Raw genomic sequence first — 23,601 nt, 5'->3', positions numbered from 1 at the left:
TCAAATTCAGAATTTTATTAAGTCTAGTATAGTATTTGCAGCTGGTGCCTTCATAATCTGTAAAGGTGTTAGCAATCTGAGAAATAAGTGTCCTGTGTCCCAGGGAGAGGGCTATCAGCTGTGGAGGACCCTGAGCTATGCTGCCCAGACCTCCCTTCGGAAAAGAATGACTTATTTTACCAGCTCCTGGGAGTGCTGGCTGCCCTCAGATATGAGCCCTCTTTGGGGATTGCCTCTTCTAAAGAAAGCTGCCTTGCCCAAGGTTCCTCCTCCTTCCAGAGGCATCCATCTTCTGATGTCTGATTGGTGTGAGGGTGTAGACGTCTGGCTCTTTCATTTTCATCTTATCGGAGGAACAATTCTGAAGGGACATCTCAGTTCCAGAACTCCACATAGGGTATGTTGAGACTTCCTTGGGACTGTATGTAGATCAACTTCTCAGTCTGTCTAATTCTACTTCCTTCTCTCTGTTCGATTGGTATTGATCCGCAAAGCAGTCTAGTTAAAATTCTGCCTACTAATTTCTGTCTATTCTCCAGGGAACGCAACCTGCTCTACCCAGCTTGTTCAAGCCAGAAATCTGGAAAATCCCCTAGATCCTTTTCTCTTCTTTATCTCCAAACACCCTCCATATCCAATCAATCACCAAATCTTTATATCTCTCCATTCCAGTTGCAACCATCATAATTCAATTCACCCCCATCTGTTATGCAAGTAAACTATTTCAGTAGTTGCTAATTTGTTTTCCTATCCTTACCTTTGTCTGGGTCAAAGTGACTTACTTTTAAAATAATACAATATGCTGGATTGATTGATTGATTTATATTAAAGATTTTGGGTTTTTTTGAGAGAGGGGAGAAGCAGACTCCCGGCTGAGCAGGAACCCCCCTGCAGGGGCTGATCCGAGGACCTCGGGATCATGACCTGAGCTGAAGGCGATGCTTAAGGGACTGAGCCACCCAGACCCCCCTCTGCTGGATATATTTAAAGTGTACAAGTTGAAGTGGCACCAGTGGCGGTCACTAGCTCAGGTTCCGGGGCTGCAGCCCGCGCGCATGGTGGGCTCCTGTGCACCTGCGCCTCCGCGCCTCCGCCAGCATGCTAGCGCTGGTGATGAACACCAATGTTCCCAGCACCTCCGCGCCGGCCGGGCTCCTTTCCGAAGTGACTCGGCAGCTGGTGCAGGCCACTGACAAGCCGGCCCGGGGCCTCGTGGGTCCCTGGCCAGCTCCTGGCCTTCAGGGCTGGAGGGAGAAGCGCGCTCCGCACTCTGCTCCGCATGGGCAAGATCTGTGCGCAGAACGGCTCCTACAGCTGCCGTGCGGCCTCCTGGCCGGTCGTGGGCAGGGCAGCCTGGGTAGGATCCGCACCAACTCCTGAGACACCAACGTGGTCAGCGTGGGCGGGCACGGCTCCACCTTCGCCTGAGGGCTCCGACGGCCGGACCCGAACGCACCAGACCCTGCCGCCCCGCACTATTGGGCCCGCTCTGCCCCCTGGAGACCCCCACCGGGGGTCGGGGGAAATAAAGGGTTTGGAGGCTGAGGAAAAACAAATGTGTACAGGTAAATAAATTTTGACCTATGTGTATACCTGTGAAACTATTACCAACAACCAAGATAATAAACATATCCACCGCTAATTTTATTATTTTTTAAATTACAAAAGCTGTGCAAGCTAGTTGGAAATGCGTAGAGAAGCAGTAAGAAAGTGGAAACAGAAATTCTCTTTACCCTCCCTTGGGGTAATCTTTTAAAATTTGAATCCTAACAAGTTTTTTTCCTTGTCTTAAATGCCTTTAATTGCTTCAACTGCCTTTATTATTTATTTATTCATTCATTCATTCATTCATTCATTCCTTTATTTTTGTATCCAAAGTCTGTTTATTGGAATAGCCTTGCTTTTCCTCTTGTAGGCTGGCTGAGTACGGTGGAGCAGCCCACATGCAAAACCACCGTTGGTGCTTGGCTGAAGACGGTGGTGACTTTGTAGCAACCTGGCCAAGTCATGTCCGAGAAGTAGGAGCTGGGGCTCTGCACCAGGCGCTTCCTCGGTGCTTCCCCTTCCGGGGCGGGTGGAGGAGGTCCTTCCTGTGGGGCATGTTCTCATGGGGAGGTGGAAACTGCTGGAAAGGCAATTGCCTTTGAATAAAGACAAAAATCTTTACCTGAAGGCTTGGTCTGATCCCCCACCCACCTTTCCAGCTTCCTCTGGCAGGCTTCACAGAAAAAACTCCTGAGGGATTGTTAAGATTACAGATTCTTGGGGTGCCTGGCTGGCTCAGTCAGTAGAACATGCAACTCTTGCTTTCAAAGTCATGAGTTCAAGCCCCATGTTGGGCATGGAGCCAACTTAGAAAAAACCAAACAGATTCTTGTGTCTCACTTATTGGAGTTTCTGATAGAGATCTGGGATTTTGGGGCACCTGGGTGGCTCAGTCAGTTAAGGGTCTGCCTTTGGCTCAGGTCATGATCCCGGGGTCCTGGGATCCAGCCCTGCATCAGGCTCCCTGCTTGGTGGAGAGCCTGCTTCTCCCTCTCCCTCTGCCTGCCTCTCTGCCTACTTGTGCTCTCTCTCTTTCTGTCAAATAAATAAATAAAATCTTAAAAAAAAAAAAATCTGGGATTTTCCTGGGGACTTGTGTTTTAAAAAACTCTTCACGTTATACTGATGAGAAAGTTCTGGGAAAGCAAACATACTGAAGGCACTCTTTCTATTCACAAATAAGATTGGGTGAGGGGTGCTGGGTGGCTCAATTGGTTAAGCATCTTCCTTCTGCTCAGGTCATGATCCTGGGATTTTGGGATTGAGCCTTACATCGGGCTCCCTGCTCAGCGGGGAGTCTGCTTGTCCCTCTCCCTCTGCCCCTCACCCCTGCTTGTGCTCTCTCTCTTGCTCTGCTCTCTCTCAAATAAATAAAATCTTAAAAGCAAGCAAGCAAACAAGCAAAAAACCCACAGAAGATTGGGTGAGGGACATAGTTAACAAGGAAAACTTAATCAAGTTGCATTGTTACCAATCTATCATAGCTGCTAACTCAAGAAATGAACAGGTGAAAAAAAAAATGGTGGCGCCTGGGTGGCTCAGTCGGTTGAGCGTCTGCCTTTGGCTCAGGTCATGATCCCAGGGTCCTGGGATCGAGCCCCACATCGGGCTTCCTGCTCCATGGGAAGCCTGCTTCTCCCTCTCCCACTCGCCCTGCTTGTGTTCCCTCTCTCGCTGTGTCTCTCTCTGTCAAATAAATAAACAAAATCTTAAAAAAAAAAAAAGAAAGAAAGAAATGAACAGGTGAGCCCTGGCATGTTTCGGGACCAACTGCTCCATCCCCCAAAATCCTGAGGGGACTGGACAAATCGAAAGCGTAGCTGCTGGCTGCGTTTACCAACACTGTTGCTGAACAAACTCCGATAAACTCATCACAAGGGAAGCCAGCAGCTCAAGAGATGAGGGTTTGGAAAAGAGAATGGGAGAAATTCATTTCAGGTGCCGGCAGCAGGGGGAGGTTGCAAGGCTCAAGCCTCAATAACTGCGGGCAAGATGGACATCTAGAGTTTGACAGAGAGAGGTTCCAGGGGGTATGTGTAAGAGAGCAGGGCAGAGAACATGTGGTCATAGGTGGGGGTCAGTGTCAGGGAAGGGGATGTGTGGGGTGTGGTCTACTAGACATTCCTTTGCTATCATGGCTTTTCTAGTCTGGCGGTTGGAATGTTCTTTTCCTTGCAAAACATCTTCATCAATGCCTCAAGAAAGTGCGATAAGAAATAAGCACAATGGGTTTTAGTTAGAGCATGAGTTAAGCAGTCTAGTCTATTTCTGGTTTTAACTGTTCGGGCCTATACTTGAGCAAGACAGCTCACTGACAATGTTTCAGGATTTCTTTTCCTTTAGTGCCCACGGTTCTTGGTTGTGCCGCTTCAAAGAATGAAGAGGTAGACCAGACAGAGTGGTGGGTAGCAAAGCAAAGTAAATTGAGTGATGGTACAAAGCTCCCAAGGAGGGAGGGGACCTGAGAGGGTTGCCATTGGAGTTTCTAAGTCTAGGGGCTCTTTTGCGGAACTATCTTAAGCAGCCAGGGTGTGCTAAGGCATGCCAATTAGGGCTTTGATCACATATCTGTCTACCTATTAGGTTAATGTTCACATGCTGATGGTCTTCTTGGGCTGACATCTGGGGATTTATGTCTTAACTGCCTCAGCTTGTGATAGTGACATGGAACTATCTTTTTTTTTTTTTTAAAGATTTTTTATTTATTCATTTGAGACAGAGAGATACAGAGAGAGAGAGAGCATAAGCAGGGGGAGAGGCAGAGGGAGAGGGAGAAGCAGACTCCCCGTTGAGCAGGGAGCCCGATGTGGGGCTCGATCCCAGGACCCTGGGATCATGACCTGAGCCGAAGGCAGACGCTTAACCATCTGAGCCACCCAGGCGCCCCGACATGGAACTATCTTAAGCAACTAAGGTGTGCCAATCAGGGCTTTGATCATGCATCTGTCTACCTGTTAGGTTAATGTTTACATGCTGATGGTCTTGTCTAAGCTGCAAAACAGGATGTTAGTGCTGTTTTGTCTTAGCTGGTCCTGATTCCATGTTTTCTCAATGGGGACCCTGGCCTGACAACATAACTGTCCAACTAACTCCTAACAACAACATCAGTTTTTTTTGTTGGTTTGATTTTGGCTCTGGGTAAGATGAATTTATTTGCCCATACCATCCCTCCTGCAATATAGCAGAAGTCTTCATGGAAAGGGTCAAGTGACATTGTTTTATTCATGTTACCATTGTTGGGAGTGAAGATGTGCTGGTAGAAGAATATGTGGGCTGATAGAATGTGTCAATATACGCTGGTAGGTAATTAGAAGCATACATGGTAAAATAAACTCTACTTAGGTCTAGTAAATTCCAGGCCTGGAAAAAATGAAATAGAATTGTCTGAAGAAGGATGACATCCTTACCAAGCAGGCTATCTATCCAGAAGAATCAGTACTTCACTGATGTGTAGATATATTGATCAGTGCCCCTCTATTAATATCTAGAAAATGCCCCCATTACCAAAAATGTACTGATAGTCACCCATACTGTGGCCTGTCCTCTGGCTCCCCTCAAAGTTGGGAATGGGAGTGAAGTAGGGGTGCTGGATGTCTTCACCCACACAAAGACAAATTCAGCATGAACCGTGAATAGGAGTGTATAGATTTGGGACAGCAGAAAATGTGCTGAGTGCAGAGCAAAGGAAAAAGAAAAAGCATTTCTCCTACCTGTAAGAAAAAGCATTTCTCCTACTCAGTTCCAGGATGTGGATGAATACTATCTATTTTTTTTTTTTTAAGATTTTATTTATTTGACAGAGAAAGACACAGTGAGAGAGGGAACACAAGCAGGGGGAGTGGGAGAGGGAAAGCAGGCTTCCCGCGGAGCAGGGAGCCCAATGCGGGGCTCAATCCCTGGACCCTGGGATCATGACCTGAGCCGAAGGCAGACGCCACCCAGGCACCCCAAATACATATCTATTGCATTTTACATATTGGGAATTTAATAGTTGTTATATTAGAAAAGTTTGGTTCCAACATTAAAACCAATCAAATATTACTGAGTACCTGTTGTGTATGGAAGGTCCTTTCTAAACATTCCAACAGAAGAAAAACATTGGTGCTTTGACTCTAAGTTTACTCAGAGCCAAACATTTTACAAGCTATCTCAAAATCCCTGTTATTAGTGTCTGCTTTGAGCATGGAGGTATTAAGAAGAGAACCATAGGCCCAAGGTGGAGTCACCTGCCCTCAGGACAGCAAACCAAGACTTAATTGCAGTTTCAAACTCTCCAGGGGTGGAATTTAAGACAATCAACCTGGAATTTTTATGGTCAACACCACCGCGGTAACCTCTCCATCCCTCACCCCCCAAACAAAGGAAGATGAGGTGATCTGCATGATAAGACCCCTGTGCTTCCCCTTAAGGGAAGATGAACTGGCCTGAACGGATATTTTTGTTTTGCTAATAATGTTTTGCCCCACCTTCTTTCCTATAAATACCTTCTTTCCGTACAACTCTTTGGAGCTCTCCACTAGTTGCTGGGTGAGATGCTACCCATGTTTGAACTGCTTAGCAAAACCAATTTGGTCTTGGAATTTACTCGCTGAATTTTATTTTTTTAAGAGTGTAATGTGGCCTGTCACCTAATTGCCATTTACTTATTTTTTTGGTGTGATTTTTGCATTTTTAGCAGCGAGTCTTTTGAGGGTGTTTTGTACCACCTCTGTGTGGCAGATGACTGAGTCGTAAGATAGACTATTAACAGGACTTTCTAAGTGACTAAGTAAGCACTGCATCCAAGGTCATGGACATAGGCTCTGACAATCACCCTACTTTAGCTTGAAATTTATCTTCTAAATTAAAAATTTTCCATAATTGACCTAAAAATGCTTTTTTCCCCCCTGAAAAAAAGTATGATTAAATAAATTAAATTGATGTTGAATTAAAATACCGGGAAGAAATGGATAACTAAAAATAACAGGATATGATTAATGGTTTTGATTCATAGCCTATTTTTATCCTCTTCTGGAATCTGAGTATCCAGATTTGTATTTGCAGAGCAATACAAGAAAAAATGAGATTGGAATCTTAAGTTTTGAAGTTCTCTTCTTTTGAATCAACTTTATTGAAAGACTATCACTTGAGAATTTGATCTTAATAAGTTAATACTCTCAGAGTTATTTCTCTTGGACTAGATGTTAGCCTCTGTAAGAATTCATTGTTAATTTTACAGGGTGTGATAATGTTATTATGGTTATGTTGTTTAAAAATCCTCATCTCAGGACGCCTGGGTGGCTCAGTTGGTTAAGTGTCTGCCTTTGGCTTGGGTCATGATACCAGGGGCCTGGGATCGAGTCCCAAATTGGGCTCCTTGCTCAGTGGGGAGACTGCTTCTCCTTCTCCCTCTGTTGCTTGCCTGCTTTTGCTGTGTCTCTCAAATAAATAAAGTCTTCAGAAAAAAATCCCTATCCCTTAGAGATATATATAGAATATGTGTAGGTAAAATGATATAACGCCTTGGTTTCACTTTAAAAATATTCCAGCCAAGGCGTGCCTGGATGGCTCAGTTGCTAGAACAAGCCCCATGTTGGGCGTGGAGCTTACTTAAAAAAAACCTTAAAAATATTCCAGCCACACAAAACAAAGCAAGAAGAAGATGGGGAAATACACAGGTGATAAGAATGGCAGATACTGCACCCCAATGTTTATAGCAGCAATGTCCACAATAGTCAAACTATGGAAAGAGCCCAGATGTCCATCAACAGATGAATGGGAAAAGAAGATGTATATATATATATATATATATATATACACAATGGAACACTACTCAGCCATCAAAAAAAGTGAAATCTTGCCATTTGCAATGACGTGGATGGAACTAGAGGGTATTATGCTAATAGAAATAAGTCAGTCAGAGAAAGACAATTATGATCTCCCTCATATGTGGAATTTAAGAAACAAAACAAGGGGGACGCCTGGGTGGCTCGGTTGGTTGAGTGTCTGCCTTGGGCTCAGGTCATGATCCCAGGGTCCTGGGATCGAGTCCCACATAGGGCTCCTTGCTCAGCAGAGGGCCTGCTTCTCCTTCTGCCTGCCCATCCCCCTTGTGCTCTTTCTCTCTCTCTCTGACAAATAAATAAAATCTTAAAAAAAAAAAAGAAACAAAACAGGGACACCTTGGTGGCTCAGTCAGTTGGGCATCTGCCTTCAGCTTGGGTCATAATCCCTGGGTCCTGGGATGGAGCCCCACATTGGGCTCCTTGCTCAGTGGGGAGCCTGCTTCTCCCTCTGCCTCTGCCTACTTGAGCTCTCTGTCTCTGTGTCAGATAAATAAACAAAATCTTTAACAAAACAAAACAAAACAGGGGATCATAGGAGAAGGGAGGGAAAAATAAAACAAGATGAAATCAGAGAGGGGACAAACCATAAGAGACTCTTAACCATAGGGAACAAACTAAGGGTTGCTGGAGGGGAGAGGGGTGGGGGGATGGGGTAACTGGGTGATGGACATTAAGGAGGGCACACGATGTAATGAGCACTAGGTATTATATAAGACTGATGAATCACTGAATTCTACCTCTGAAACTGATGATACACTATATGTTAATTAGTTGAATTTAAATCATTAAAAAATTTCATAATAAAAATTAAAAACAATAAAAGAAAGGAAAAAAAAGAATGGCAGAATGTTCCTTACACCTGTCAAAATGGTTAAAATCAAAAACACAAGAAACAACAGGTGTTGACAACAATGTGGAGAAAAAGGAACTCTCATGCACTGTTGGTGGGAATTCAAATTGGTGCAGCCACACTGGAAAACAGTATGGAGGTTCCTCAAAAAGTTAAAAATAGAACTACCCTATAGTCTAGCAATTGCACTACTGGGTATTTACCCAAAGAATACAAAACCACATATTCAAAGAGATACATGCACCCCTATGTTTATAGCAGCATTATTTACAATAGGCAAGATAGGGAAGAAGCCCAAGCATCCATTTATAGATGAATGGATAAAGAAGAAGTTATATATATAAAACTTTATATATATATTTATATAAAATAGAATATATAATGGATTATTACTCAGCCATAAAAAATGAAATCTTGCCATTTGCAAAGACAAGGATGGAACTAGAGAGGATAATGCTAAGTGAAATAAGTCAGTCAGAGAAAGACAAATACCATATGATTTCACTCATATGTGGAATTTAAGAAACAACAAATGAACAAAGGGAAAAAAAAGACAAACCAAGAAATAGACTCTTAATTATAGAGAATAAACTGATGTTTACCAGAGGGGAGGTGGGTGGAGGGATAGGTTAAATAGGTGATGGGGATTAAGGCGTGCACTTGCAGAGATGAGCACCAGGTGTTGTATGGAGTTGTTGAATCAGTGTACTGTACACCTGAAAATAATACTGTATGTTAACTAACGAATTAAAATTAAAAACTTAAAAAGAATGGCAGAATGCTGATAGTTGTGTAAAGTGGGTGATAGATATATGGGGGTTCATTATGATCTTTCCATGCATTAAAAAAAAAATTCCACAATAATAAGTTCTTAAAAAGGTTTTTCTCAGTAACACACTCTACATTCTATTTTTGTTTTGCTTTCTTTTAGCAATCTTTTTATTTTTGGCAAAACTACCACATCCAGAATGTAAACACAATGAGAATGGCCCTTCCCATTCTTTGTTCAGAAATACAGTTTAGCACCCATTTAATGAATAACCTACGCTTGGTGCAGTTGCTACTTGAGGCAAAGGGATTTGAAAGGAATACATGATCTGGTCACCGGAAGAAAGTCACATTTCTGATCTTCAGTTTCCTTATTGGAAAATGAGCAAACAAAACTGGATGATTTTAGTAATCCCCTTCCAGTTTTATGTGTCTTTGAGTCTGGCTTCTTGAGAATAAGAACTGTAATGATCTTTTGATTGAGATGGCATAAAACAATTAAACTTTAAATACATATACACTTAATAATAGGTGACTTCGGACCAGATGTCTGTTCCTTCTTGTGATAATAGGACGTTCTTCATGGCATTCCCTTCTCTGTCAACTATCCTTTACTTTCTCTCCTGGTGTTGGTTTCTTTCCAAGAATAATCTGGGATTTTTAGGCAAATAGTTGTATGGAAGAACCTACCCTTCTAAAATTTATGATATTCTACGATAACATATTAATAAACATTTTTGGTAATTTAACTCAGCCTAGGTTTTTTTTAAAATGAGAGTTAATGTATTTTCAAATTTAATGTGGTAATTTTCCTTAGCTATAAGGAGTAAGTGATTTCAGAAACACACTTAACAGGACAAGCCAAGTGCGATTTGGTACTCAGTTATTAGGACACTGGGAAGACTTAAAATTTCAATTTTGACATACCATAAAAAGAGCAAATACCAGGTGGTTCTGAAGAAATGAATTTAAAGTAAATGTAGCTATTTAAAAAATGTGTTTCGCAGAAGCATGAGAAAAATGTGTTTACAGAGTTGAATGTTGCTGTGGAGAATTCAGAAGTTAAATATACATATATATATTTATAAATATATATATATTTATAACAGAAAAAGATAAACGACCTCCCACAAAACCATCTTTTCTTTGAAGCTTTTTGCACTAAATCAGAACTGTTATATCTTTGTATTCTTTGGTTGATTTTTGTTGGCATTGTTAATTACATATGACAAATACTTTAAGATTTTATTTATTTATCTGACAGAGAGAGAAAGAAAACACAAGCAGGGGGAGTGGGAGAGGGCGAAGCAGGCTTCCCGCTGAGCAGGAAGTCTGATGTGGAGCTCAATACCAGGACCCTGGGATCATGACCTGAGCCAAAGGCAGATGCTTAATGACTGAGCCACCCAGGCACCCCAAATACTTTTCTTTTTTTTTTAAGTGGGCTTCACATCCAGCATGGAGCCCAACACAGTGCTTGAATTCATGACCCTGAGATCAAAACCTGAGCTGAGATCAAGAGTCAGATGCTTAATGGACTGAGCCACCCAGGCACCACTGTAACAAATACTGTCCAAATAGTATTTTACTGAAGGAGGCTTAGAGATATATTTTGCAGCCAATGCAAATCTCGTTTCGCAATCTCTTCTTGGGAACTGGGAGTATACACGGCAACTATATGCCTTAGTTAACTTTTTTATTGGCAAGGAGGTGAGGCTAGGTTTACAGGAACAAACATAGGTAACTTGGTAACTTGCACTTTTCTTCTGACAAATGAAAGAAAATGCCTGTTTTTTACCCCCAGCCCCTTCCGTCATTCTTCCTCCCTTTCTTCCACAAACATGTATTGAGCTCTTTCTATGTGTGAATTTTTAGGGATTTAGGGAAGTGGGGATGGGGATGTGGAAGAGGGGAGAATGTCATCAAGAAAGTCATGAGTTCTAGGACAGAACCATGTACCCCTGCCTTACCAAGCCATGGCTCAGAGCTCTGATTCTCTCCTAAGCTCTGGAATTGCATTTCCAATTTTTAATTTGATTTTTTTCTAGCTATCATTTGCTAACAATTACTGTTGAGTCATGCATTCTTTCTTTAAACTGTCTTAAGAAACCCTTATAAGACAGATACTCTGCCCACTTTGCAATAAGGAGATACAGATTTATTTAGTTATTTTTAAAGATTTTATTTATTTATTTGACATAAGGAGAGATAGCAAGAGCAGGAACACAAGCAGGGGGAGTGGGAGAGGGAGAAGCAGGCTTCCCGCCTGAGCTGCGGGGCTCCATCCCAGGACCCTGGGATCATGACCTGAGCCAAAGGCAGATGCTTAACAACTGAGCCACCCAGGTGCCCCGGAGATACAGATTTAGATCAGTTAAGATGCTGAGCCAGGATTCAAACCAAGTCTATTTGATGGCACACACCTATGCTTTTTTACCACCTCAACACTCTGTAGTAGCAGGATCTTAATCCCAAATGTCTATAGAAAAATTGAGGGTCTAGTGCAGACTGTGGGGGCCCTCAGAAGCTTGTGCTACATGAAGTGTTGGGAGCTGGTGATCAGCTCTACCAGCTGAAGCCAGGCCATTGGTATTACAGTGGTTCTGATCTTTAGATAGTAGCTGAATACAGATTTTTATTTATTTTTTAAAAAATATTTTATTTATTTATTTGCCAGAAAGAGAGAGAGAGAGAGCACAAGCAGGGGGAGTGGCAGGCAGGGACAGAGGGAGAAGCAGGCTTCCTGCAGAGCAAGGAGCCCGATGTGGGGCTCCATCCCAGGACCCTGGGATCACAACCCGAGCCGAAGGAGATGTTTAACTGACTGAGCCACCCAGGTACCCCTTATTTATTTTTAAAGATTTTATTTATTCATTAGAGAGAGAGAGAGAGTGAGTGCATGAGGCGGGGAGGGGCAGAGGGAGAAACAGACTCCCCACTGAGCAGGGAGCCTGATGAAGGGCTAGATCCCAGGATCCTGGGATCACAACCTGAGCCAAAGGCAGATGCCCAACAGACTGAACCACCCAGGCACCCCTGAATATAGGCTTTTAAATGAAAGTTCCCAGTTATTAAATGATGTTATTTAATTATGCACACATTTTTAAAAAATATGAGGGCCAAACAAAGCATGTCTACAAGCACCTCAACCTTAACACCTCTGCAACTTCTTTTCCCTTCAAACCTGTTCACATTCCTGCCCATATCGCAGTAGGGGCATCTCTTGCCACAGAATGTGTGGGGTTCAAAACTGACGGTGTTTCTCCTTTCTCCCTTTCATCCCACATTCCCAACCCCAGAATTATCTCCCAAATCTGATACTCCTCTCTGCCCACCCTCCCCCCAGCTACTGTCTTCTGTCAAGTTCTTATTTCCATCTGCACTATAGCACTACCTCTTACCTGGTATCCTTACTTCCAAGCTTTCTCCTCTGCAAAACTGCTGGTTAAGTTAAAAAAAAAAAATTGCCCCCAAATCAATGGAGAGAAAAGGATATACTGTTAAAAAGATATGTTGGGGAAAATTGGCTCACTATATGGAGACAATTAAAACTGGATCTCCACCTAACACCACATGGGAGTGTGGATTCTGGATGGGTTAAACACATGTAGGAGAATATCTTTGTGATTTTGGTTCAGGGAGGACTTCTTTTTTTTTTTTAAGAAGTGGCCATTTGATTTTTTTTTAATTTTTATTATTTATTTATTTGAGAGAGAGAGAGCACAAGAGGGGGGAGCGGGAGAGGGAGAAGCAGACTCCCTGTTGAGCAGGGAGCCCGATGCGGGACTTGATCCCGGGACTCCAGGATCATGACCTGAGCCGAAGGCAGTCGCCCAACCAACTGAGCCACCCAGGCGCCCTCAGGGAGGACTTCTTAAAATAAAGCAAAAGCCTCAACTGTAGGAAAAAAAATTGACAAATGTGATTATATCAAAACTGAGTATTTCTGTAAATGATGTTAACAGATGAAATAATAAGAAAAGGTATTTGTAATATGTAAACCAACCTAAGGGTTAATATATAGAATACTTAAAGATACTTCTGCAAAAGACAGCAAACCCAATGGGGAAAAAATGGACTAAAGATTAAAAATATGGTCCAAAGAAGTTTCTAGAGGAGGAAACCTGAAGAACTAATAAGCATATGAAGAGAAGCTCCTCACTGGTGATCAAAGAAATGCAGATAAAAACAGCAATGAAATGTTAGTTTATACCGATGAGACTAGCACATATTAGAAAGTGTAGGTGGGGGCGAGGGAATTCAGTTACCCTCCTGCATTAGTGGTGAAAATATAAAGTAGTGCAGCTGTTTAGGACGGCAACCTGGGACAATTTAACCAAATTAAGTATATGCATGCCCTGTGAATAGTAATTCTGCTCCTGAGTATATATTCCAAAGGAATTGTTATACAGATGTGTAATGAGACACATAGAGATGTTTAGTGAAGTGGTTTTTTTTTTTTTTTTGTCATATGGTAGTGAGGAATTGTGTCAGCTGGGTGTTCATCAGTGGGAGAGTGGATAGTAAAATGTTATGGATGTATACTCATAAGTATAATATAGCAATTGCAATAAACAGATTATATATACACATTGCCATATGGATACATTTTAAAATCATAATGTTTAGTAAAAAAAGAAGTAAAAGAGAATGAGTTATGTGACACACTACCATTTATGTTAATTAAAAATACAGACATACTTCTATATGATAAAGGGTTAGTATCCAAAATATATAAAGAACTTATGCAACTCAACGCCAATAAACCCACAAATAATCTAATTAAAAATGGGCAGAAGAGGGGCTCCTGGGTGGCTCAGTCGTTAAGCATCTGCCTTCGGCTCAGGTCATGATCCTGGGGTCCTGGGATGGAGCCCCACATCGAGCTCCCTGCTCAGCGGGGAGCCTGCTTCTCCCTCTCCCACTCCCCCTGTTTGTGTTCCCTCTCTTGCTGTCTCTCTCTCTGTCAAATAAATAAAATCTTTGAAAAAAAATGGGCAGAAGAGGGGTGCCTGGGTGGCTCAGTCAGTTAAGCATCCGACTCTTGATTTCAGCTCAGGTCATGATCTCAGGGTTGTGAGATTGAGCCCTGGGTCAGGTTCTGCAGTGAGTGTGGAGCCTGCTGAAGATTCTCTCTCCCTCTCCCTCTGCTCCTCTCTCTCTCTAATTAAAAAAATGTGGGTAGAAGACATGAACAGACATTTCTCTAAAGAAGACATACAGATGGCCAAAGACACATGAAAAGATGCTCAACATCATTCATCAGGAAAATGCAAATCAAAACCACAATGAGATAGCACCTCACACCTGTCAGAATGGCTAAAATAAAAAACACAAGAAATAACAAGTGTTGTCAAGGATGTAGAGAAAAGGGAACCCTCATACACCGTTGATGAGAATGTCAGTTGGTACAGCCACTGTGGAAAAGAGTATGGAAGTTCCTCAAAAAATTAAAAATAAAAATACCATGTGATTCAGTAATTCTGCTATTGGGGTATTTACCCGAAGAAAACAAAAATGTTAACTTGAAAAGACGTATGCACCCCTATGTTCATTGCAGCATTATTTATAATAGTCAAATTATGGAAGCAGCCCAAGTGTCCATTGATAGATGAATGGATAAAGAAGATGTGGTATGTACATACAATGGAATATCACTCAGCCATAAAAAAAAAATGAAATCTTGTCATTTGCAACATGGCTAGATCTAGAAAGTATAATGTTAAGTGAAATAAGTCAGTCAGAGAAAGACAAATACTATATGATTTCACTCACGTGGAATTTAAGAAACAAAACAAATAAAGAAAAAAGAGACAAACCAAAACACAGATTCTTTTTTTTTTTTTTTTAAGATTTTATTTATTTGACACAGAGAGACACAGCGAGAGAGGGAACACAAGCAGGGGGAGTGTGAGAGGGAGAAGCAGGCTTCCTGCTGAGCAGGGAGCCCGATGCGGGGCTCGATCCCAGAACTCTGGGATCATGACCTGAGCCGAAGGCAGATGCTTAACGACTGAGCCACCCAGGCGCCCCCAAAACACAGATTCTTAACTATAGAGAACAGACCGATGGTTACCAGAGGGGAAGTGGGTAGGGGGATGGGTGAAATAGGTGAAGGGGCTTAAGAGCATACTTATCACAATGAACACTGAATAATGTATAGAATTGTTGACTCACTATATTTTACACCTGAAACTAAATAACACTGTATGTTAACTATACCATAATTAATAAAAAAAGACATGCACATTTTGTAAGAACACACACAAACAGGAACATAAATACAAAGATGAAAATATTGAATGTTATGGCACCTGGGTGGCTCAGTCAGTTAAGCGTCTGCCTTTGGCTCAGGTCATGATCTCAGGGTCCTGGGATGGAGCCCAGCATCGGGCTCCCTGCTGAGCAGGGAGTCTGGTTCTCCCTCTCCCTCTGCTCCTCCCCCCTGCTCATGCTCTCTCTCTCTCTCAAATAAATAAAGTAAAATAAAAATCTTAAAAAAAAAAGAAAAGAAAATATCATTAAATGTTAAATGATTGCATATAGTAGGAGTTAAGGGGATTGAGAGAGAATATGAGGATAAAAAGAGATAAAGAAGAAAGTTTTGTCTAGACAAAAAAATGATAATAGGCCATGCATGACCTGTCAAGTATGATTAACTCATCCTTATGCATTTGAGGTCCAATAAAAATCATACCCCCAGCACAGAACACACACAAACACACTTTCCTCTTGGTACTGCCAAAGTTAACTTTCCTCCATTGACTGTCACCTATAATTAAATGTCAAATTTCATAATAATCTATCCCTAAGGTAGTCCGTCTTCCACCTGTCCCTGAAATTTTTGTCATTCCTGAACATACCTTTCCTGCTGTTTCCGTCTTGAGTTTTGACTCTTGTATTGTGATAATTTGTTTACATGTGTATTTTCTCATTAGTTTGTGAGCTTCTGAAGTTCCCAAGGACATATAAATTGTTTTTAAAGATTTTATTTATTTATTTGCCAGAGAGAGAGAAAGAGAGAGGGAGAGTACAAGCAGGGGGAGTGGCAGACAGAGGGAGAAGCAGGCTCCCCGCTGAGTAAGGAGCCCGATGTGGGACTCGATCCCAGGACCCTGGGATCATGACCTGAGCCGAAGTCAGACGCTTAACCATCTGAGCCACCCAGGTGCCCCCCCAAGGGCATATAAATTAAATACCATATGGATTTTATTTTTGTTTCTTTGTTTTTAAGGTTTTATTTTTAAGTAATCTCTATACCCAGTGTGGGGCTTGAACTTACAACTCCAAGATCAAGAGTCACATGCTCTACCAACTGAGCCAACCAGGGGCCCCAATACTATGTGGTTTTAATCATCAGGAAAATTATAGCTTGTCAGATGATACATCTATTATCCACATAGACAAGCATTTATTGAATGGTTTCTAAATGTTTGTTGAATTAAGTGATTACTCAGTGAATTATCAAATCCAGCTACAACCTGGATCCAGTCAAATCCCCAATGTCTTCTTGAATTGAGTCTTGCTATGGAGAAATCTGAGGCCATCCTGACTTTTTTCTCCCATATAAATTATTTAATCTTTTCAGTCCGATAACTTTATTAGGATATGCCTTTTTGGATGAGTTTTTTCTGGTGCTTAGTAAGTCATTCCGATATGTACACTCATGTCCTCATTTGTTTCAGGAAAGTTTTCTTGAATATCTTGCACTATTTATTATTGCATTATTTTGATTTTCTTCTTCAAGGATTTCAATAATGCAAATGTTGACACTCCTTGTTTTCTAGATAATGCTCTTTCCTTTAAAATCTTTATTTCACTCTTCTTATTTTTATACTCTAGGACTCTTTTTTTTTTTTTAAAGATTTTATTTATTTATTTGAGAGAGAGAGTGAGAGAGAGAGAGAGTACAAGAGGGGGGAGCGGGAGAGGGAGAAGCAGACTCCCTGCTGAGCAGGTAGCCCGATGCGGGACTATACTCTAGGACTCTTACGGTATTTTTCTTCTGGGTCTGTTCCCCCTGTGTTTTCCTTCTTTTTCATCCTCATCTCTCTTGGGTTTACTTTTTCCCTGTACTTCTTTCATTTTACATTTTATCTCCTAAGATTATCTCATCATCTCTTCCCAGAAGTCTTGTATTTCTGCTTGGAGTGTGTCTTCCAGAGTTGCAATTACTTCATTGACATTTCTTAAACTCATGGTGAAAATTTTAGTTATATCTGTTTCTTTTAATTTTAATTTTACAGATTTCTTTATTTATTTGAGAGAAAGAGAGTTGGATGGAGGGGCAGAGGGATAGAGTCTTCAAGCAGACTCCTGCTGAGTGTGGAGCCTGACACGGGGCTCGATCCCATGACCCATGAGATCATGACCTGAGCCAAAACCAAGAGTTGGACACTGAACTGACTGAGCACCTTTAATTTTAGTTTTTAAATTTGAGTATGGTGGATGCACAATGTTACATTAGTTTCGGGTGAAGAACCTAGTTATTTGACATCTCTATATGTTATGCTATGCCCACCACTTTCGCCTGTTTCTTTATAGCTTTTCTTTTTTTCTTGGTCAGTGTGATTTGTTCATTGTTAAGTTTGTAATTGTTTTCACATTTAAAAAAAGTACATTTGTATCAATGCTGTGCTAGATCCTTTTAAAAAATTTATTATCTGTTTATTTTTATTAGATTCAGAGGTAGAATTTAGTGATTCATCAGTTGCATATAATACCCAGTGCTCATTACATCAAGTGCCCTCCTTAATGCCCATCACCCAATTATCCCTTCCCTGCACCAACCTCCCCTCCAGCAACCCTCACTTTCTTCGCTATGGTTAAGAGTCTCTTTCGGTTTACCTCCCTCACAATTTTCATCTTATTTTATTTTTCCTTCCCTTCGTCTATATTCATCTGTTTTTTTCTTAAATTCCACATATGAATGAAATCATATGGCATTTTCTTTCTCTGATTTATTTCACTTAGCATAATACCTTCTAGTTCCATCCATGTCATTGCAAATGGCAAGATTTCATTCTTTTTGATGGCTGAGTAATATTCCATTGTATGTACATAACTACATCTTCTTTATCTATTCATCTGTCGATGGACATCTGGGCTCTTTCCATAGTTTGGCTATTGTGGACATTGCTGCTATAAACATTTGGGTGCATGTGCACCTTCAAATCACTATGTTTGTACCCTTTGGATAAATACCTAGTAGTGCAATTGCTGCGTTGTAGGGTAGCTCTATTTTTAACTTTTTGAGGAACCTCCATACTATTTTCCAGAGTGGCTGCCCCAGTTTGCATTCCCACCAACAGTGTAAGAGGGTTCCCCTTTCTCTCCCATCCTTGCCAACATCTGTTGTTTCCTGAGTTGTTAATTTTAGCCATTCTGACCCCTGTGAAGTGGCATCTTACTGTGGTTTTGTTTTGTATTTCCCTGATGCAGAGTGATGTTGAGCATTTTTTCATGTGTTTCTTGGTCATTTGTATGTCTTCTTTGGAGAAATGTCTGTTTATGTCTTCTGCCTCTTTCTTCCTCTCTTTCTCTTTCTTTCTTTCTTTTTCTTTCTTTTTTAAAGATTTTATTTATTTATTTGAGAGAGATAGAGAGAGAGAGGGAGAGCACAAGGGGTGGTGGGAGAGCAGAGGGAGAGGGAGAAGCAGACTCCCCACTAAGCAAGGAGCCCGACACTGGGCTCGATCCCAAGACCCTGAGATCATGACCTGAGCTGAGGGTAGACGCTTAATGGACTGAGCTACCCAGGCACCCCTTTCTGCCCATTTCTTGACTGGATTTTTTTGTTTTTTTGGGTATTGAGTTTGATAAGGTCTTTATAGATTTTGGACACCTGCCCTTCATCTGATAAGACATTTGCAAATATCTTCTTCCATTCCATAGGTTGCCTTTTAGTTTTGTTGACTGTTTCCTTTGCTGTGCAGAAGCTTTTTATCTTGATGAAGTCCCAATAGTTCATTTTTGCTTTTGTTTCCTTTGCCTTTGGAGACGTGTCTAGCAAGAAGTTGCTATGGCCAAGGTCAAAGAGGTCGCTGCCTGTGTTCTCTTCTAGGATTTTGATGTTCCTATCTCACATTTAGGTCTTTCATCCATTTTGAAGTTATTTTTGTGTATGGTGTAAGAAAGTGGTCCAGTTTCATTATTTTGCATGTGGCTGTCCAATTTTCTTAACACCATTTGTTGAAGAGACTCTCTTTTTTCCATTAGATATTCTTTCCTGCTTTGTCAAAGATTAGTTGACCATAGACCTGAGGTTCCATTTCTGGGTTCTCTATTCTGTTCCATTGATCTATGTGTCTGTTTTTGTGCCAGTACCATACTGTCTGGATGATTGCAGCTTTGTAAGACAGCTTGAAGTCCAGAATTGTGATGCCTCCTGCTTTGGTTTTCTTTTTCAACATTACTTTGGCTATTCAGGGTCTTTTCTGGTTCCATACAAATTTTAGGATTATTTGTTCCAGCTCTGTGAAAAATGTTACTGGTATTTTGATAGGGATTGCAATGAATGTGTAGTTTGCTCTACGTAGCACAGACATTTTAACAGTATTTTTTCTTCCAATCCATGAGCATGGAATGTTTTTCCATTTCTTGGTATCTTCCTCAATTTCCTTTATAAGTGTTCTATAGTTTTCTGAGTACAGATCCTTTACCTTTTTGGTTAGGTTTATTCCTAGGTATCTTATGGGTTTTCGTGCAATTGTAAATGGGATTGATTCCTTGATTTCTCTTTCTTCTGCCTCATTGTTTGTGTATAGAAATGCAATTGACTTCTGTGCATTGATTTAATATCTTGCGACTTTGCTGAATTCCTGTATCAGTTCTAACAATTTTTTTGCTGGAATCTTTTGGGTTTTCTACATAGGGTATCATGTTGTCTGTGAAGAATGAAAATTTGACTTCTTTCTACCAGTTTGGATGCCTTTTATTTCTTTTTGTTGTCTGGTTGCTGAGGCTAGGACTTCTAGTACTATCTTGAACAACAGTGGTGAGAATGGACATCCCTGTTGTGTTCCTGACCTTAGGGGAAAAGCTCTCAGTTTTTTGCTGTTGAGGATATTCACTCTGGTTTTTTCATATATGGCTTTTATGATATTGAGGTATGTTCCTTCTGTCCCTACACTGCAGAGAGTTTTTATCAAGAAAGGATGCTCTATTTTGTCAAATGCCTTTTCTACATCTATTGACAGGATCATAAGGTCCTTATCCTTTCTTTTATTAATGTGATGTATCACACTGATTGATTTGCAGATATTGAACCACCCCTGCAGCCCAGGAATAAATCTCATTTGATCATGGTGAATAATACTTTTAATGTACATTCAGAGTACTCTCCCACTCCCCCTGCTTGTGTTCCTTCTCTTGCTGTGTCTCTTTCTGTCAAATAAATAAAATCTTAAAAAAAAGTACATTCAGAGTAATTATTGAAAGATATAAGTTTAGTGCCATTGTATTATCTGTGAAGTCACTGTTTTTTTCTTAAAGTTTTTTAAAAATTATTTATTTATTTGACAGAGAGAGAGAGAGAAAATACAAGCAGGGGGAGCGGCAGGGAGAGGAGAAGCAGGCTCCCGCCGAGCAGGGCGTCCAACTTGGGGCTCCATCCCAGGACCCTGGGATCATGACCTGAGCCGAAGGCAGATGCCTAACCAACTGAGCCACCCAGGTGCCCCTGTAAAGTCACTGTTTCTGTAGATTGTTTCTGTTCCTTTCTGGTCTTTGTTACTTTTGGGCTCTCTTTTTGCTTAAAGGATCCCCTTTAATATTTCTTGCCGGTCTGGTTTAGTGTTCAGAAATTCCTTTAGTTTTTGTTTATCGTGGAAACTCTTTATCTCTCCTATTCTGAATGACAGCCTTGCTGGATAAAGTATTTTTGGCGGCATATTTTTCCCATTTAGCACATTGAATATATCATGTCAGTCCTTTTTGGCCTGCCAGGTCTCTGTGGACAGATTTGCTGCCAGCCTTATGTTTCTATCCTTGTAGGTTAAAGACCTCTTGTTCTGAGCTGCTTTCAGGATTTTCTCTTTATATCTGAAATTTGCAAGCTTTACTATTATATGTCGAGGTGCTGACCTATTTTTATTGATTTTGAGGGAGGTTCTCTGTGCCTCCTGGATTTGAATGCCTGTTTCCTTCCCCAGATTAGGGAAGTTCTTAGCAATAATTTGTTCAAGTAAACCTTCTGCCCTGGCCCCCCTTTCATCTTCTGAGACCCCTATTGTATGGATATTATTTTGCTTTATGGAATCACTGATTTCTTGAAATCTCCCTTGGTGATCCAGTAGTTGTCTTTCTTCTTTTCAGCTTCCTTATTTTCCATCATTTTGACTTCTATATCACTGACTCTCTTCTGCCTTCTTTATCCTTGCTGTTTAGAGCCTCCATTTTTTTTAGAGTCTCCATTTTTGACTGCATCTCAGGAATAGCATTTTAAATTTCAGCCTGGTTAGATTTTAGTTCTTTTATTTCTCCAGAAAGGGAGTCTCTAGTGTCTTCTATGCTTTTTTAGAGCCTAGTTAGTATCTTTATAATTGTTGTTTTAAATTCTAGTTCAGATATCTTACTTGTATCCATATTGATTAAATCCCTGGCAGTGAGTACTGCCTCCTGTTCTTTCTTTTGTGGTGAAGTTCTCCATCTCGTCATTATGTCCAGAAAAGAAAAGAAGAAAGAGAGAGAAAAGACAACAATACCAACAACAACAACAGAAAAAAATAACAAAAACAAACCAGAAGAAAACAGAAACAAAAGAAGAAAAAAAATCAAACCAGAAACAAAACAGAACAAAACAAAATATGAGGTCCAGACTATATTTTGGTCTGCTTGTTAAAAGAAACTAGATCCCAAAATAGGAAAGAAAGAAAAACTTATATATATACAAAAATAAAGTAAAATAAAATAAAATACAATGAATGGAAACCAAAAATTAAAAAAATATATAACATATATATATATATAAATACAAATTAAAAAAGAATGGAAAAAAATAAGAAAACAGCTGAAGAAAAAGAAAACAAAGATTAAAGAATTAAAAAAAAGAAAAACAACCCAACCACAAATGCTATATACTCTTTCCCCTAAGAGCTGAAGTTGCAGTAAACTTGGTGCTAGCCAGTTGTTCCTGCTGGTCTCGGGGAGGGGTGTGTTGTGCTGATGCTCAGGTCCCTCTGTACTTGTAGAAATGTGCCTCCCTTGCCAGGGGGCTGAGCTCAGTGTAAGCGGCTCCAGATTGCACTATGTGGTGCTGCTTTGCTCCCTGAAGGCTTTCAGCACCGATTGGGGGAGGGATGAATATGGCAGCTCCTTGCTCTCTAGCCCCAGAGCTGAAAGTTCGTGCCCCTCACTCTTCAGTGAGCCCTCACAGAATAGCTGTCAATTACTTTTGTCTCCCCAGTTTCTGACGGAACTCTGTGTTTACCCACCCTGTGACCAAGTATTTTTATCTCAGGCATGTGACTGAGTTTCAAGTCTCCAGATTTTATGGACTCCTGCAGCATGGACCTGCACTGTTCCTCCCAGGGAGGGAGGGGGGTTGTCTCACCAGGCTTCTGTCTTTTGCTGGGCCTCTGCCAGGAAAGCGGTTGCAAGCCTGAGCAGCGGTTCACAGTTTATGGCAACACTGGGCAGATAGCTGGAGCCTAGACTGGCCGTTTTCAGCTGGTTTCCTTGCTCCGATGCCTGGGAACTCTGATGCACTCAGGCACCCCTATTCTTCTTGTGATCCTGGTGATCCTGAGACGATGCTGTCCGACCTGGGATTCCACCCAGCTTCACCACCTGACACCTTTAAGCCAGGGACATGCCCTACTGTAGCCGACTTCTAAAAGTCCTGATTTTGCACTCTGCTGCTTATAATACTTGGCAGTAGCCTCCTTAAGTTGGCTCCCTCCCCTTGCCATATCCTTCGATATATTGCCCCAGATTCAAGTCTCTGTACATTCTACCTTCTGAAAAGTGGTCGCTTTTCTATTTGTAGAATTGCAGCATTTCTTTTCTCAGATCTCTGATTGATTTTGCAGGTGTTCAGAATGATTTGATAGCTATCTCACTGAATTCCAGGGACCAGACAAACTTAGGGTCCCCTACTCCTCTGCCATCTTAACTACCCCCTGCTAGATCCCTTTTTTTACTGCCTAACAATGAATGAGTTAGATTTTCATAAACAACCTTTTTGCAGATTATTGTACAGCAAGAGAGGCAGGTCAGGGTAGCATTTGAGAACTTATAACCCAAAGGCTCTCTCATTCTCTGTTACTATAGGAACATACTGCTCCCAAAGATTTGGATTATTTTTGTGATTCTTTGAATAGTTCCACGCTGCCCCTGAGCCCATGATAATCACTGCTACTTTCTGTCTTTATGAATTTGACTACTCTAGGTACATCATATAAGTAGAATCATACAATATTTGTCCTCCCATGTCTGGCTTACTTCACTTAGCACAGTGTCTTCAAGCATCCATGTTGTAACATGTATCAGAATTGCATTCCTTTTTAAGGCTGAATAATATTCCATTCTACATATATGACACATTTCGTTCAACGATTCATCTTTCAGTGGGTGTTTGGGTTGTTTCCACCTTTTGGCTATTGCAAATAATGC

Source organism: Phoca vitulina, unplaced genomic scaffold (genome assembly GCF_004348235.1).
Source record: "Phoca vitulina isolate PV1807 unplaced genomic scaffold, GSC_HSeal_1.0 scaffold54, whole genome shotgun sequence".
Taxonomy (NCBI): domain Eukaryota; kingdom Metazoa; phylum Chordata; class Mammalia; order Carnivora; family Phocidae; genus Phoca; species Phoca vitulina.
Note: the sequence above shows the minus strand (reverse complement) of the source record.